The sequence below is a fragment of the Moschus berezovskii genome, chromosome 18 (assembly GCF_049115385.1).
Source record: "Moschus berezovskii isolate FMDL1 chromosome 18, NW_MosBer_1.0, whole genome shotgun sequence".
Classification (NCBI taxonomy): domain Eukaryota; kingdom Metazoa; phylum Chordata; class Mammalia; order Artiodactyla; family Moschidae; genus Moschus; species Moschus berezovskii.
This window is the reverse complement of record NC_142477.1, coordinates 16,657,501-16,674,234: the sequence shown is the minus strand read 5'-3', so window position 1 is coordinate 16,674,234 and position 16,734 is coordinate 16,657,501.

Below are 16,734 nucleotides of genomic sequence, written 5' to 3'. Positions count from 1 at the left end.
GCTTCTCAGTAATCTTTTAACTTGGTCATTATTGTGGTTGATATTATATATCATGAGTATAGGGGAGAAGTGATAAGCAGAACATCATCGGTAGAGTATGTACAGGAAAAAGGCATCTGCAGTTCTAAGCAATATTATTTGGAAAGAGAGATGAAGAAGTGAATCTGATTTCAACTGAGAAATAAAGATGTGGCACATATACGAAAAAGAATATTACTCAGCCATAAAAAAGAAAAAAAAAACTATTTGGAGCAACATGGGTAGACCTAGAGATTGTCATACTGAGTGAAGTCAATCAAAGACAAATATTATATGATATTGCTTATATATGGGATCTAAAAAATGGTACAAAGGAAATTATTTAGAATACAGAAATAGAGTCACAGACATAGAAAACAAACATATTTATCAAGGAGGAAAGGAAAGGGGAGGAGGATAAATTGAGAGATTTGGGTTGACATGATGGAGAAACAGTGGAAACAGTGGCAGACTTTATTTTTTGGGGCTCCAAAATCACCGCGGATGCTGATTGCAGCCATGAAATTAAAAGACGCTTACTCCTTGGAAGGAAAGTTATGACCAATCTTTATAGCATATTAAAAAGCAGAGACATTACTTTGCCAACAAAGGTTCATCTAGTCAAGGCTATGGTTTTTCCTGTGGTCATGTATGGATGTGAGAGTTGGACTGTGAAGAAAGCTGATCACCGAAGAATTGATGCTTTTGAACTGTGGGGCTGGAGAAGACTCTTGAGAGTCCCTTGGACTGCAAGGAGATCCAACCAGTCTATTCTAGAGGAGATCAATCCTGGGTGTTCACTGGAAGGACTGATGCTGAAGCTGAAACTGCAATACTTTGGCCACCTCATGCGACGAGTTGACTCACTGGAAAGGACTCTGATGCTGGGAGGGACTGGGGGCAGGAAGAGAAGGGGACGACAGAGAATGAGATGGCTGATGGCATCACTGACTCGATGGACATGAGTTTGAGTGAACTCCGGGAGTTGGTGATGGACAGGGATGCCTGGCGTGCTGTGATTCATGGGGTTGCAAAGAGTAGGACATGACTGAGCGACTCTGAACTGAACCGATACCCACTACTATATATAAAATTCGATAGCTAAACAGAACCTACTGTATAGCACTGGGAACTGTATTCAATTCTATGTAATGACCTATATGGGAATAGAATCTAAAAAGTGTGGACATATGTATAACTGACTCACTTTGCTATACAGCAGAAACTAATACAACATTGTAAATCAACTATACTTCAATAAAATTTAATTTTAAAAAAAGAAAATAAATGAATCGGATTGAGTATGAGTAAGTGTTGTCATGTCCTATATAAGAGAGATACAATATGACCAGCAGTGTAGCTGGGGACATAATGTCCTTATCTGAACAGAGCATTGATGGAATGGTTGCTAAATATAAAAGAAATTGGGAAAATGAAAACATTGGAGAGGAAGTTAACTATGTCTTTGACTTTATAGGTAGAATCCAGACAGTCTAACTGTTGCCAGTGAATTTAAGGTTCTTTCTTCATCAAGAAAGAATTCAGAGACAATGCAGAGAAGAGGGAACCTGGGTCTCCCACACTGCAGGCAGATTCTTTATCATCTGAACCACCCGGGAAGTCCAGGAAAGTAAAGTGAAAATTTATTTAAGCAAGGATACACTCTCAGAAGGTTTTCCAGGTGGCACAGCAATAAAGAATCTGCCTGCCACTGCTGGAGACACTGGAGACATGAATTCAATCCCTAGGTCAGGAAGATTCCCTGGAGGAGGAACTGGAAACCCATGCCAATATTCTTCCCTGGAGAATCTCATGGACAGATGAGTCTGGCAGGCTACAGTCCACAGGGTTTCAAAGAGTTGGACAGGCTGAAGTGACTGAGCACGCATGTACACTCTCTGGAGAGTGGGCAGACAGGTAAGGAGCTTCTGCCCAGACAAGTGGGTTATGAGGAGTGTACAAATGAGGGGTGGAATAGTCACTTGGGAAGGAAGAGTTTGGGGGTTGTGTTCCCTGATTTTCTTCCTAACTTCATTTTCCTGAGGGGAGGAGGGATTTTGTCCCTATTAAGTTTAGATCAGAAGTGTCATGGCATCAGAGCATGATAAATACTTCTAATCTGCAAGGCTAATCTTATTATAATGAGAGCTCAGTGAGCAAAAGGTTATATTCAGACGCAGGAGATTCCTACCTTTCACCACCTTTCTTTGTCTGGCTCTGCTGTTGTTCAGTTGCTCAGTCTTGTCTCTTTGCAACCCTTTGAGACCAACCTGTATCTTGACACTAGTTACGTTCCAGCAGGTAGGTATGAGCAGAGAAGCAGAGGTAGGGGCCAGGTGGCAGAAAATCACACGTCTTATAAAGAGTTGGGGTCCATATGCAGACAAAAGAAAGAAGAAAGAAGGGACCTTCAGACAGACAGGAGAACACACACCTTGGGTGATAAGGCTTCAAGTAGCAGCCAAAGTAGGCTTCCCTGGTGGCTCAGACAGTGAAGAATCTGCCTGCAATGCAGGAAACCCGGATTTGATTCCTGGGATTGGAAGATCCCCTGGAGAAGGGAATAAAATCCACTCCAGTATTTTTGCCTGGAGAATTCCATGGTCAGAGGAGCCTGATGGGCTATACAGTCCATGGGGTCTTAAAGAATCAGACACTAGACTGGTGATTCATGATCTGTAAACCCTGAGCTCCCAGAAAGGTTTTGGCAAAGCATTTTAAAAGCCAGGTGAGGGAGCAGGGAAAAAGGGTATATGATCAGTTCTCCTGTACAGTTCTCTGATGGTGTGAAGGCGAAGAAGCTGGATGGAGTCACAGGGGTTAACATTATCAGTTCTCAGGTTCCAGAAGGCCTGAAGCTATGTGCTCATCAGGCAGTAAACATCTCCATTTGAGGAGGAGTTTTTTACATCTGCAAAATAACTCAGGAAATGTGCATCAAATACCATTATCTAGGTACCTCGGAGAGGCCCTAAAGCAGAGGATATAGGGTGGGTCTGTGCCCAGGAAGGCCCAGTGGGGTTGTGCTCACTTATAGAACTTCACATAGGCTGACCATTTTTCATTTTTCCATTATATATTTTCATTATTTATGTTTCCCTGAATAGTTCCAGTACTTCCCAAGCACAGAGTAGGACTTTTTTCCATACTTTATGTATGTATGTTGACCATGTGCCTTACTTTGACTGAGGGAATGTGAGTGAAAATAAAGTGTGCTATTTTTTATTTTTTTTCCAGAGCTCTAACAGTGAGCATGAGGTTGGCCACATCCTCTTCCCATTCCCACTGGTGGGGAAAAGTGAAAGCTTGTGGAGATGCCTGCAGCTACCTGGGTCCCTGGCTGACCACAATGAGCAGCGTCCCCTGCTGCCCATGTCAGAGAGGCTGCCCAAGTTAAAAGAGTCACTCGTTTGAGATTTGAAGGTCACATCCTAATGTAGCCCATCTCAATCGGCCTAGGGTCACACCTTTTAATGGGCTTCTTAGGTATTTCAGTGGGAAAGGATGATCTGCCTGCCAATGCAGGGACACAGTTTCCATCTCTGGGTCAGGAAGATCCCCTGGAGGAGGAAATGGCAACCCACTCAAGTTTTCTTACCTGGGAAATCTCATGGACAGAGGAGTCTGGCGGGCTGCAGTCCATGGGGTCACAAAGAGTCAGACCCAACTTAGTGATTGAACACACACACACCATCCTCTTATGCAAGAATTTTTAGAAAGTATGCACCACTAAAAAGAGATAGTAAGTAATAAAGATCCGTGATCCCCAAAACAGGAGATCCAACTGAAGAGCATGGTAGTGAATATCAGGTCAAGAGACCAAGTCATATTAAAAGGGTGGCATCCATGGTGAGGGAATTTCTTCAAAACAAAACAACACTGACAAATCTTTTTAAATGTTTAAATATATGGACAGTAATTTCTAGGTGACTGACAATTATCTCAGAGTATTTAGTGAAAGTGTAAGTTGCTCAGTTGTGTCTGACTCTTTGTGACCCCATGGTCTGTAGCTCACCAGGCTCCTCTGTCCATGGGATTCTCTAGGCAAGAATACTATATTGAGTTGCCATTCCCTTTTCCAGAGGATCTTCCCAAGCCAGGAACTGAACCTGGGTCTTCTGCAACGCAGGCAGATTCTTTACCATACTTTAGCAACAGCTATAAGCAAAAGAAAAAAAAAAAATTAAAGCAAAGTCACTCTTAATTAAAGGCAAAACAAAGCTATACCAAAAAGAAAACAATCATTCTAGACCACTTGTGCCAACATAAACTGTGGTATTCAGGATGAAAGTATTGCAAAGTGGTAAAAGGACAATATAAAATAATGGAGCCAAATTTTATGTGAATAAGAAAACATAGATAAGAATGCTTTTGTAAATGAGAGAAACCCTTTAGCAGACAGACAAAAAAACAAAAGACATACACTGTCTAAAACCGGTAATGTAAGAATAAATCATTAACACATAGCCTAATATAGAGGGATTAAAATAAAGAAGTGAAATCACTATTTCCAGGGAACAGGTTGGGTTTGGGCATGGAATTGCAGTAAAGAAGTGATATTTTCCACATCCAGCTTCCCAGGTGGCTCAGTGTTAAAGGATCTGCTTGCCAATGCAGAAGACACAAGTTCTAACCCTGGGTCAGGAAGATTCCCTGGAGGAGGTCATGGCAAGCGACTCCAGTGTTCTTGCCTAGGAAATCCCAGGGGCAGAAAAACTTTGTGGGCTAGTGTCCATAGGGTCACAAAGAGTTGAACTCAACTGAAGCAACTTAGCACACTCAAGCACATTTTCCAAATAATACTTTTAGTACTGTATGACTTTTTAAAGTTCAATGTACATATTATGCTAAAACTCTTAGTTTGACATTTAAATTGTTAGTCACATTTCTGCAATTTGTACAGACTGTAAACTTGTTGGCTGCAGAATTTTGGCATAACCAAAAGCACATCTGGAAGTTACATTTCTCAATAAGCTAAAAATAGGACACAGGGCTAACCTAAGTGTGTAGCAATTCCCTAAGAAGGATGGATTAAAGTGTTCCTAAAACCACTGAAGTGTTTACAATTTAAACATCCTGAGACATCTCTTAATCTCCTGCTGTCTTAGAACTCGAGATTTCCCAGGTCCCCTGTGTCACCTGGGTGGAGGATTATCCACTCACACTTTCTTGGAAGAACATTATCAAAAGTCATTTATAAGATATTTGAATTTTTGTAAAGTGTCAGTGCAAAGACTTTCTAAATCCAGGCCTTATGTCATCATAGTCAACCATAAACAATCAAAATTACATCTTAAACTCATGTCCCCCCTAGTGCTATGTTTCTCTTGCCAGTTGAATTGTTTACCATGCCAGCTGTAGGGATGTCAATATTTGAAAGGTAAATATATATTTTATAAATGAACCTCTTGGAACTACTTCTAAAGGCTAACCAGGATTTATTCAGTTCCATAAATAATTTCTGTTATTTCCACCTCAAGATGTCAGAAATCGCTTATGGACCTTAACGCATGCAATGTTTTTATGGGTGTTGAAAATGTTGTACAAATGTTGCACAAATGACAAGACCCATAACCACTGTTTCAAGCATCATTCAAATGACTGACAAGAAGGGAGAGGAGGCAGTAACTCCTCCAGATCAGGACAACAGTGGATCCCCCCTTTGAAACTATTACAGGGGTCAAGGGTGAGTAGCTGTGTTTGAAGCAGAGGGGAGACAAAGGCATAGAGCAGTAGAAAGGGTTGCCCTTGGAATAATATTCACTTAACTGGGAGGGGTTCACTAAGGGCAGAGTAAGTAACATATGAGGTGAAAAGTCCCAGGGTAAAAGTTACACAAGGGACTGATGTGTTTTGAACACCTGCTGCCCAGTGTAATTTGCATATGACAACTCATTGAATTGGGACCAGACCCTAATGCATTATTGGAAAAAGAATCCGCAAGACTTTTGAGAAGAGAAGTGATGCAATAAGATTTATTTTAGGAAAAATATACGCAGGGGCAATGATGAGAAAGAGTAACCATGTGGAATAGGGCTTCCCTGGTGGCTCAGTGGTAATGAATCTGCTTGCCAGTGCAGGAGACACAGAAGATGTGAGTTTGGTCCCTGGGTCAGGAAGATCCTCTGGATCAAGAAATGGCCACAAACTCCAGTATTCTTGCCTGAAAATTCCTATGGACAGAGGAACTTGACAGGCTGCAGTTCATGAGGTCTCAAAGAGTTGGACATGACTGAACACATAGAGACCTGCATGTGGAATAACACATGTCTCAAAGGAAAACAAAATTACAAATCACTGCAAACATAGTTAATAATGAGACAGCTCAGATGGTAAAGAATCTGCCTGCAGTGCAGGAAACCTGGGTTCGATCCCTGAGTTGGAAAGATCCTGTGGAAAAAGGAAGGGTTACCCATTCCAGTATTCTGGCCTGGAGAAGCCCATGAACTGTAGCCCATGGGGTCGCAAAAACCTGGACATGACTGAACGCCTTTCACTTTCATAGAACAATCAGTGAAGAATGACTATCAATATCATAGAGATAAAAAGGGAAGTAAATGGACACTACGGAGAAGGCAATGGCAAGCCACTCCAGTACTACTGCCTAGAAAATCCCATGGATGGAGGAGCCTGGTAGGCTGCAGTCTGTGGGGTCGCTAAGGGTCAGACACAACTGAGCGACTTCACTTTCACTTTTCACTTTCACACATTGGAGAAGGAAATGGCAACCCACTCCAGTGTTCTTGCCTGGAGAATCCCAGGGACGGGGGAGCCTAATGGGCTTCCGTCTATGGGGTCACGCAGAGTCAGACACGACTGAAGCGACACAGCAGCAGCAAATGGAAACTAAAACACCCTATGGTAAAAATCAAAGATGTATTTTTTGGTAATTGAGTTAAATCTCCAAACAGTAAAATGTTTATCAAATATTTATGAAAATCACAGTTTTAATTTTGACTTTGAGAATAATTCCAGAGGCTGCATATATTGTTTATCACTGAGAGATTAGTATTTTGATATTCTAATCTTTAAGCATTCTTATCTGTAAAAGAATATTTAGAGGTGATTTAAAATAAGAATTTCTATTTAAAGAAAAATTTTACTTTATTTGCAAATTGAAATGTATCTTTAATGATGTTGTAATGTAAGTTAATAGTGTTATCGTGTTTCTCTATAATTAAAATTTTTAATTCCTGTTTTCCTAAGGCTGTAATGAGCATGATTAGTAAATAAATGTAACAATATATATTATTATTATTTTTGTTTTAAAAATTGAATTTTAAAGATATCAGAATAATTGGAAATATATAAAATATAAAATTTTAAAATATATATTTATCCATGCACTTTTCTTATGTTTTTTCTTTGTGAAAGTCTGTTTCATCTGGTATCTCTTCCTTCTGTCTGAAGAGCTACTTTCAATAAGTACAAGATTTTTTGTACTGCAGGCAGATCTGCTGGAGATGAATCCCTCAGGTTTTTTGTTTTTTTTTTAAGTCCAAAAAAGTCTTTTATTTTGTCCTCAATTTAAACTATTTTCTTCCTGCTGAATGTAGAAGTCTAAGATGAAAGATTTCATTATCTTTCAGTGTGTTAAAGACTTTGCTCCCCTTTCTCTTTTTACTTGCATTGTTTTTGATGAGTAATCTGCTGACATTTATTTTTGTTTCTCAGTACATTATATGTCTTTAGACTTATGTTAAGATTTTATTTTTATCAGTAGTTTTGAAAACTCTTACCGTTTTCCCCTTCAGTGTAATTTTCTTTTTCTTTCTTCTTGCTTCTTGTACTCAAGAATCACTGAACTGCTTGGCTTAAAGAATTTATAATTTTCACTCAAATGAGGGAAACTTTCAGTTCCCATTTCTACAGTTATTATTCTCCCCCTTCCCTTGGGTATGCCAATAATTTTTCATCACACTTAATGAAGTTTTTCCACATTCACTGATTTTCTACTTCATATTTTTCTTATGTCTTGTTATATGGGTTCCAGCTGTGACGTCTTCATTGTCTTCTTCTGCAATGTTAAATCTGCCAATAATCCTATCCAGTTTATTATTCATCCCAACCATTGAGATTTTAATTTCTAGAAGCTTGATTCAAGTTTATTTATAATGAACATGTCTACATTTAACACCTGAGCATATGGAATGCAGTAATAATACCTTTCCATTTCCTTTGTTTTCTAATTCTAATACCTGTCATTTCCAGGACTGCTTCAACTGATTGATTTTTTTTTTTTTTTTCATTATCCTGGTTGTATTTTCCTGTTTCTTTGCCTGTTTTTTTTAATTTTGATTGGTTGTCACATGTTGCAAATTTTATTTTCTTGAATGCTAAGTAAGTTTGTTGTTTTTCAGTTGCTAAGTCAGGTCCTACTCTTTGCAGCTCCACGGACTGTAGCACACCAGACATCTCTGTCCCCCACTGTCTCCCATGGTTGCTCAAATTCATATCCATTGAGCCAGTGATGCTATCTAACCGTCTCATCCTCTGCTCCCCTCTTCTCCTTTTGCCTTCAATGTTTCCCAGCAACAGAGCCTTTTCCAGTAAGTCAGCTCTTCACATCAGATGGCCAAATATCAGAGCTTCAGCTTCATCAGAAGTCTTTTCAAAGAATGTTCAGTGTTGATTTGCTTTATTATTGACTGGTTTGATCTCCTTGCAGTCCAAGGGACTCTTAAGCTTCTTGTTCAGCACCACAGTTTGAAAGCATCTTTTGTGTTCAGACTTCTTTATGGTCCAACTCTCACATCTGTACATGACTACTAGAAAAATCATAGCTTTGACTAGACAGACCTTTGTTGGCAAAGTAATATCACTGCTTTTTTAATACATTGTCTAGGTTTGTCATAGCTTTGCTTCCAAGGAGCAAGTGTCTTAATTTCATTGCAGCAGTTACCATCCAAGGAGATATTGAAGTCCAAGAAAATAAAATCTGTCACTGCTTCCACTTTTTTCCAATTCTATTTGCCATGAAGTGTTGGGACTAGATGCCATGATCTTAGTTTTAAGTAAGTTTACATTTATTGCAGATCAGTTTTCATTCCAATCCCAAAGAAGGGCAATGCCAAAGAAAATTCAAACTACTGCACAACTGCACTCATCTCACACACTAGCAAGTAATGCTCTAAACTCTCCAAGTCAGGCTTCAGCAGTACCTGAAATGTGAACTTCCAGATGTTCAAACTGGAGGCAGAGGCACCAGAAGTAAATTGCAAACATCTATTGGATCATAGAAAAAGCAAGAAAATTCCAGAGAAACATCTATTTCTGCTTTACTGATTATACCAAAGCCTTTGACTGTGTAGAATCCAACAAATTGTGGAAAATTCTTCAAGAGATGGGAGTCCCAGACCACCTGACCTGCCTCCTGAGAAATCTGTATTCAGGTCAAGAAGCAACAGTTAGAACCAGATGTGGAACAACAGAGTGATTGCTAATTGGGAAAGGAGTATGTCAAGGCTGTATATTGTCACCCTGCTTATTTAACTTATATGCAGAGTACATCATGTGAAATGCTGGGCTGGATGAAGCACAAGCTGGAAACAAGATTGCAGGGAGAAATATCAATAACCTCAGATATACAGACAACACCACCCTTATGGCAGAAATTGAAGATGAATTAAAGCCCTTCTTGATGAAAGAGGAGAGTGAGAAAGCTGGTTTAAAACTTAAGATTCAGAAACTAAGATTGTGGCATCTGGTCCCATCACTTCACAGCAAATAGATGGGGAGACAATGGAAACAGTGAAAGATTTTATTTTTGGGGGCTCCAAAATCACTGCAGATGGTGACTGCAGCCATGAAATTAAAAAATGCTCACTCCTTGGAAGAAAAGCTATGACCAACCTAGACACAATATTAAAAAGCAGAGATATTACTTTACCAACAAAGGTCTGGCTAGTCAAATGTACCTTTTTTGCCAGTAGTCATGTATGGATATGAGAGTTAGACTATAAAGAAAGCTGAGCACCGAAGAATTGATGCTTTTGAACTGTGGTGTTGGAGAAGACTCTTGAGAGTCCCTTGGACTGCACGGACATCCAACTAGTCCATTCTAAAGGAGATCAGTCCTGAATATTCACTGGAAGGACTAAAGTTAAACCTGAAACACCAATACTTTGGCCACCTCATGCGAAGAACTGACTCATTGGAAAAGACCCTGATTCTGGGAAAGATTGAAGGCAGGAGCAAAAGGGGATGACAGAGGATGAGATGGTAGGTTGGCATCACTGACTTAATGCACATGAGTTTGAGCAAGCTCCAGGAGTTGGTGATGGACAGGGGAGCCTGGCGTGCTGCAGTCCATGTGGTCACAAAGAGTCGGACATGACTGAGCAACTGAACTGAACCGACATATACATATGTGCAAATATATTGCTTTAGCTTTTCTCTGAGATAAATTTAAGGCACTTGATCACTTCTTATCTTGCTTTTATAATTTTTAGTCCAGTTCTTAATTATTATGCACCACCAAGCCAGTGGTTTTCTCTTATGCTTTCAAAAGTTTCCTCACATATGAATGCATCAGTCAGTAACCCACTGAATCCTGATAGGAGTGGGGATGCTGCATATCCCAACAGTCCTCTGGTACTCTATTTTATCCAGCTGCCTTGGTCTTCCTGGAATCTCAGCTCAATATCCTCAACTAAGAAGTCTGCATGACTCCATCTAGGTTATCCCTTCGGTGCTGCTAGTAAAGATCATGTGAAGGGTGTTTGGTTGCTCCTGTTGTGTCCAACTCTCTGCAACCCCATGGACTGTAGGCTGACTGTCTCCTCTGTCCATGAAATTTTCTAGGCAAGAATTCTGGAGTGGATTTCCATTTCTTATTCCAGGGGATCTTCTCAATTCAGAGGTTGAACCTGCATCTCACGTCTCCTGCCTTGGTAGACAGTTTCTTTTACCAACCTGCCACCTGGGATGCCCCAAAGATCATATGAAAGAGAATCAATTTTAAGTAAATTTTATTTTTGATGGGATAGTAATATTTTGTTTAAGTTTCTTTTTGCAAGCATAGTGGTCTCTATTGAGTGTTTTCTATTTAACACAGCTACCTTAGCTAGTGGGGATTGGGAATTTTGGCTGGCATTTGTGAGCTCTGGGAGTTGTTTGGGTTATGGTTGCTTAGTAATTTTTGTTTAGGATTTGCTTAGCCTTCCCTTACAGGAATTCACTTTATGAATGCCAAAGGCTCAAGGCCAGACTGATGTAGATTTTTGGAACTCTCGATTGCTCAGTTTTATTTGGGTCCCTCTTCTGTCAGCACTATGTAGATATTTCCACAGCCTAAGACTCTGGGAAAACATGGAACTCATTTTGTTAATTTCCCATATCTTAAGAATCCTATCAGTGCACTGCCTCTTGTCTGATTTCAGAAAGAAAGTTTCTGATATTTTGTGTAATTTTAAGGGTGTTTAGAAGTGTGATTCTGAACCCTATTGCATACTCAGAACTGGAGGCAACATTTATCTGTTTATCATTTTGGTAAGATATACAGATAGTACAATCATGTGGTACTCAATCTTAACTCTATGTATATTCCTCATTATTCTGGTAGAGATATCCACAATATGGCAAATTATCATATAAGGAGAAAACTGTTTTGTATTACATGCAGAAGAGTCCTTTTAACTCCTGATTACAAAAAGAAAAACTGTCTATAATGAATCGTAGAAGTAAATGATTGTTAAACACACACACACAGACACAGGCAAGCATAGATGAGTCCTTGGAACCATTGTGCATAACCCAAAAACATATTTCTAACCATATATGATGAAATTGTTAGTATATAAAATGTCTGATAGTCCCATGCCCTTTCTCTTGGTAAAAACACCAACAACTCATGTAAAATCAAATACAAAAATTGATTTTTAAAAAAATTATATCAAAAGAGATTTGAGGATTTTGAAGGAATTGTATATCATGTTTTCTATAGTTATATGACATTTATGTGGAAGAATTTTTTTTTTAATTGAAATACCTGAAGGACTTTAGGAGATTCTTTGTTATTATGTTACATCATTTGCTAGACAAATTGTAAACCATAAAATAAAGCAAACTTTTGTAGTGAAGTATTCAGGTTGTTTAAAATAAAATATTAGTGTTGGTTTTGTGAAATTTAATTTTGTTAAAAATGCTAAAATAACCAACAAAGAAAATAAGCACAGGAATTGACTAGTGGATAAAATAAAAACACTTTGAAAGATAAAAATTTCTAAAAATGAAGAGTACTTTCCATAAGAGGAAACATTCCTCAAAGTAAAATATATATCCCTAAAATAAAATTTCCAAGAACAAAATGCAAATGAATATAGAGGAAAATAAAGCTTTGTGGATATTCAATAGTGAGTATCAGAAAATATCACTGAAATATAAAGAATGATATATCAAAACTATAATAATAATTCCAAAAACATGTAAAAATGAAGTGATTTCATGTCTGAGAGGAAATATGGATTAATTTCTGGATCCATGAAAACCAAACACCCCATTTCTCTATCCCAGTGTTGACCACTTACCTCGATAAAATCCCAAGTGTCAATGTCTCAGAACTGGCAAAATCCCAAGTAAAAGAAGCTTCAAATCATTCAAGCTCTCTGTGGCTCTCCCCACTCCAGCATCATAGTCTCTTGGTCTTTTGTGGTTAATTCTGTGAAATATTTGATTGGATGATAATTTTATATAAACCTTTATCGACAGGCAAAATCATAAAGAAAAACAAAACACAAATCACAAGTATACTGCTGTAAGATTTTTTTTTTTTGCAAAATAATAACCATGCAATCATCACTGCAATGAATAACAATGGCAACAGTAAATCATTTTTGGATCTCCTTTCTCCTTTTGTCCTTCTCTAGCTCTTTTCAGGGAACTAAAATTTCTTCAAATGAAGAGAAATGTAATGTATCTATTGGTATCTATAGCAGGAGCTAGAGGCTTCTCTGTTGGATCAGAGGGTAAAGAATCTGCCCTGCAATGTGGGAGACCTGGCTTCAATCTCCGGGTCAAGAAGATACCCTGGAGAAGGGAATGGCAACCCATTCTAGTATTCTGGCCTGGAGAATTCCATGGACAGAGGCTACAGTCTGTGGAGTCACAAAGAGTCAGACATGACTGAGCAGCTAACACATAAAGGAGCTAGTCTGATGACCAGCCACCTGATACAATTTTGTGCCACCTATTAGAGAGACTACTGGTTTGATGCTATAATTGTAACACAAACCCATGGTTCTATTTTGCATGTACATGTGTGAACTATCACTCAGCTGTGTCTGAATCTTTGCAACCTCTCTGGAGTGTAGCCTGCAAGACTCCTCCGTCCCTGGAATTTTCCAGTTTAGAATACTGGAGTGGGTTATCATTCCCTTCTCCAGGAAATCTTTCCCACCTAGGGATCAGACCACATCTCCTTGATAGGTAGATTCTTCACCACTTGGTATTCAATAACTATATGTATATGCAGAATAACATGTCACACTTTGAACTCCTGATTGCATAAGCTTATTTTAAAACTATAAAAATAATCATAGAAAAGTTACACTTTGAATTTCACACAATACTGCATAGGGGGAATATTTTAGAAACCTCATAATTTTTATAAACAGAAATCTTTCTGAAAATCAAGGATTAATATTAATGATAAAAATTTTCACATTTGAGTGTATTATCATTCAAAATTTGCAGGAAGATACACTAAAAATATTCTTTACTGTCTGAGCACCAGGGAAGTCCCATACTAAAAACACTATAAAATTATTTTACTGCAAACTTAACTAGAAAATCCAAAAAGCTATGTGGATTGCCCGATGTGAAGCTCTGGGAAAGAAAAAGCTATTTATGCAAACCTTGGCTACTGTTGCTGTTTGAATTGTGCCTGAACAAAAGCCAAACACTTTAGAATTTTATATCAGGAAGTGAAACTTTCACACAAGTCAGTTGTCACAGGTGTGTACCCCTCTCTTCCCTGCCAAAGTTCCCTATATTTATGAATTTTAAATGCACTGTTCTATTGTTTCATTTCAGCAAGTGAGGACATTTTTGAGCAGGAGAGAGATCACCAAATTGATTTCCCCATACTTTAGTGAAAACATTCACCTAAAATGAACTACTGTGTGTTTCATATTATTTTTATTTGTTAAATAAAGTAAGTGAATACACAGTATAGTTTTATTGCATTAGTAAATATTCTGAATTGAATTTTTAAGGTGATAGAAATGCTCTGTATCTTGAAATGAGTTGTATAATTAAGAATTTTTTTTGTTTTATACATATTATACCTCAATGAAATATGAAATTTCCAAAACATAAATGTGGTAAGTTATAAAATATTTTATTTAGCCATATATATATATACACACACACATCTTTACTTACATTCTGTCTTTTCACTTTTGTGTTATATTGCTGTTAAATTTCTTACTATTTTTCTCCTATGCTATTTCATTTTGAAGAAGGTTGACACTTTCCTCTGAATTCTCTACCTTTTGGTGAGGTCCAGCCAGGTTGATTTTTTCCATAACTAGAGAGAAAACTGGCCAATGATGGCGACGTCTCCAATAGCTGCTCGTTCAAGTTCCTCGTGTAGCTCTTCCCTTCACGGCCTGAGTTTCCACTGGGCAGACCCACTGTGACTCCTTCCTCTGTGGAGCAACTCCAAACTGCCTCATCTGGTTTCATCCACTTCTCCGTTTTCCCATTTAATTTTATCTTGCTGTTAATAATATCAAGGTTGTCTCATGAATATGGCCTTTCAAGTTTTCTATTAGTTTTATAAACCATTGTCACATTAAATTCCATTGATTAAGATATATGGCATGGATTTTGTTTTCTTGAATGGACACTGTTTTGCAAAAACTGAAAAATATTAAAATAAAATTTTAGACTATATTCAGTTACTTTTTGAGTGTACATTACAAGGTAGGTTTGGGGTTTTTTAGGCTTTTTTTTTTTTTTTTGTCTATGTGATAAACAATTACTTCTCTAACACTTATTTGAAAGTCCATCTAAATATCCTCTTAAGATGCCATTACTATAATAATGTGACTATATACAGTCTCAAGTCTGTTTGTTTAATGTCTATTCTTTGGCCTTTTTTCCATACTTTAATTTGTATACATCCTTCTATGTTGAATAACATATTGCATTTTTTACCTCTTTAAAACATATATCCCACAAAATATACAATGATATTTATTTACTCTTTACTTTTCTATGTAAATTTTGGGGACAGCATGCCAAGTTTTGTGTGAAATTCGGCTGCTATAGCAAAACATTAAAGATTAATTTGGAGAAGACTGATATCCTTTATATACTTTATCTCCATAGCCTTAGTCATTGTATATACATCTATATTTATTCAAGAATCCTATGAAATTTAAAATGATCTCTTACTCAGTGAGCACATCACATAAATATGTACATGGATTCAACTATACTGTCTTTATTCTCTGGTATTATGAGTAGATTATACACTCATTTATAATTCAGATTTGTATATGAGTTATAGATTTCTTAAGCATTGATCAAGAATGCAGCAATCATAGCACAAATTGCTAGTTGATTTATATCGTGTCTAACTGTTTCAGTGTATAATTGCATTATCACTAAATAAAAAGATGTTATTTCTTTTCTTCAATCTCAATAATTTTATTTTCTTTATTTATGTTATGGCACTGAATTAAAACTGAAGTAATCACAAACAGCGTATTTGCTTTACTCTTGACTTAACTGGGAAATTTCTCTAGAGGAGAAAGCTAGTTTTAATTTTCTAATATATATATATATAAATCAGTTTAAACAGTTTAACTCTCTTTCTACTTTTCTAGGAAGTCATTTTTTGTTGCCATTTGTGAATTAAAGCTGAATTTAATTATTTTTATTTGCTACTTTATTCAAGATAAATAGTATCCTTTAATCTTAAATATGAAATGTTCCCTTGGAATCTCTAATTTTCTTGAAGAGATCACTTGTTTTTCCTATTCTGTTGTTTTCCTCTATTTCTTTGCATTGATCACTGAGGAAGGCTTTCTTATCTCTCCTCGCTATTCTTTGGAACTCTGCATTCAGATGCTTATATCTTTGCTTTTCTCCTTTGCTGTTCGCTTCTCTTCTTTTCACAGCTATTTGTAAGGCCTCCTCAGACAGCCATTTTGCTTTGTTGCATTTCTTTTCCATGGGGATGGTCTTGGTCCCTGACTCCTGTACAATGTCACAAACCTCCATCCAGAGTTCATCAGGCACTCTATCAGGTCTAGTCCCTTAAATCTATTCCTCACTTCCACTGTATAATCATAAGGGATTTAATTTAGGTCATATCTGAATGGTCTAGTGGTTTTCCCTACTTTCTTCAATTTCAGTCTGAAGTTGGCAATAAGGAGTTCATGATCTGAGCCACAGTCAGCTCCTGGTCTTGTTTTTGCTAACTGTATAGAGCTTCTCCATCTTTGGCTACAAAGAATATAATCAATCTGATTTCGGTGTTGACCGTCTGGTGATGTCCATGTGTAGAGTCTTCTCTTGTGCTGTTGGAAGAGGGTGTTTGCTATGATCAGTGCATTCTCTTGGCAAAACTCTATTAGCGTTTGCCCTGCTTCATTCCGTGCTCCAAGGCCAAATTTGCCTGTTACTCCAGGTGTTTCTTGACTTCCTACATTTGCATTACAGTCCCTTATAATGAAAAGGACATCTTTTTTGGGTGTTAGTTCTAAA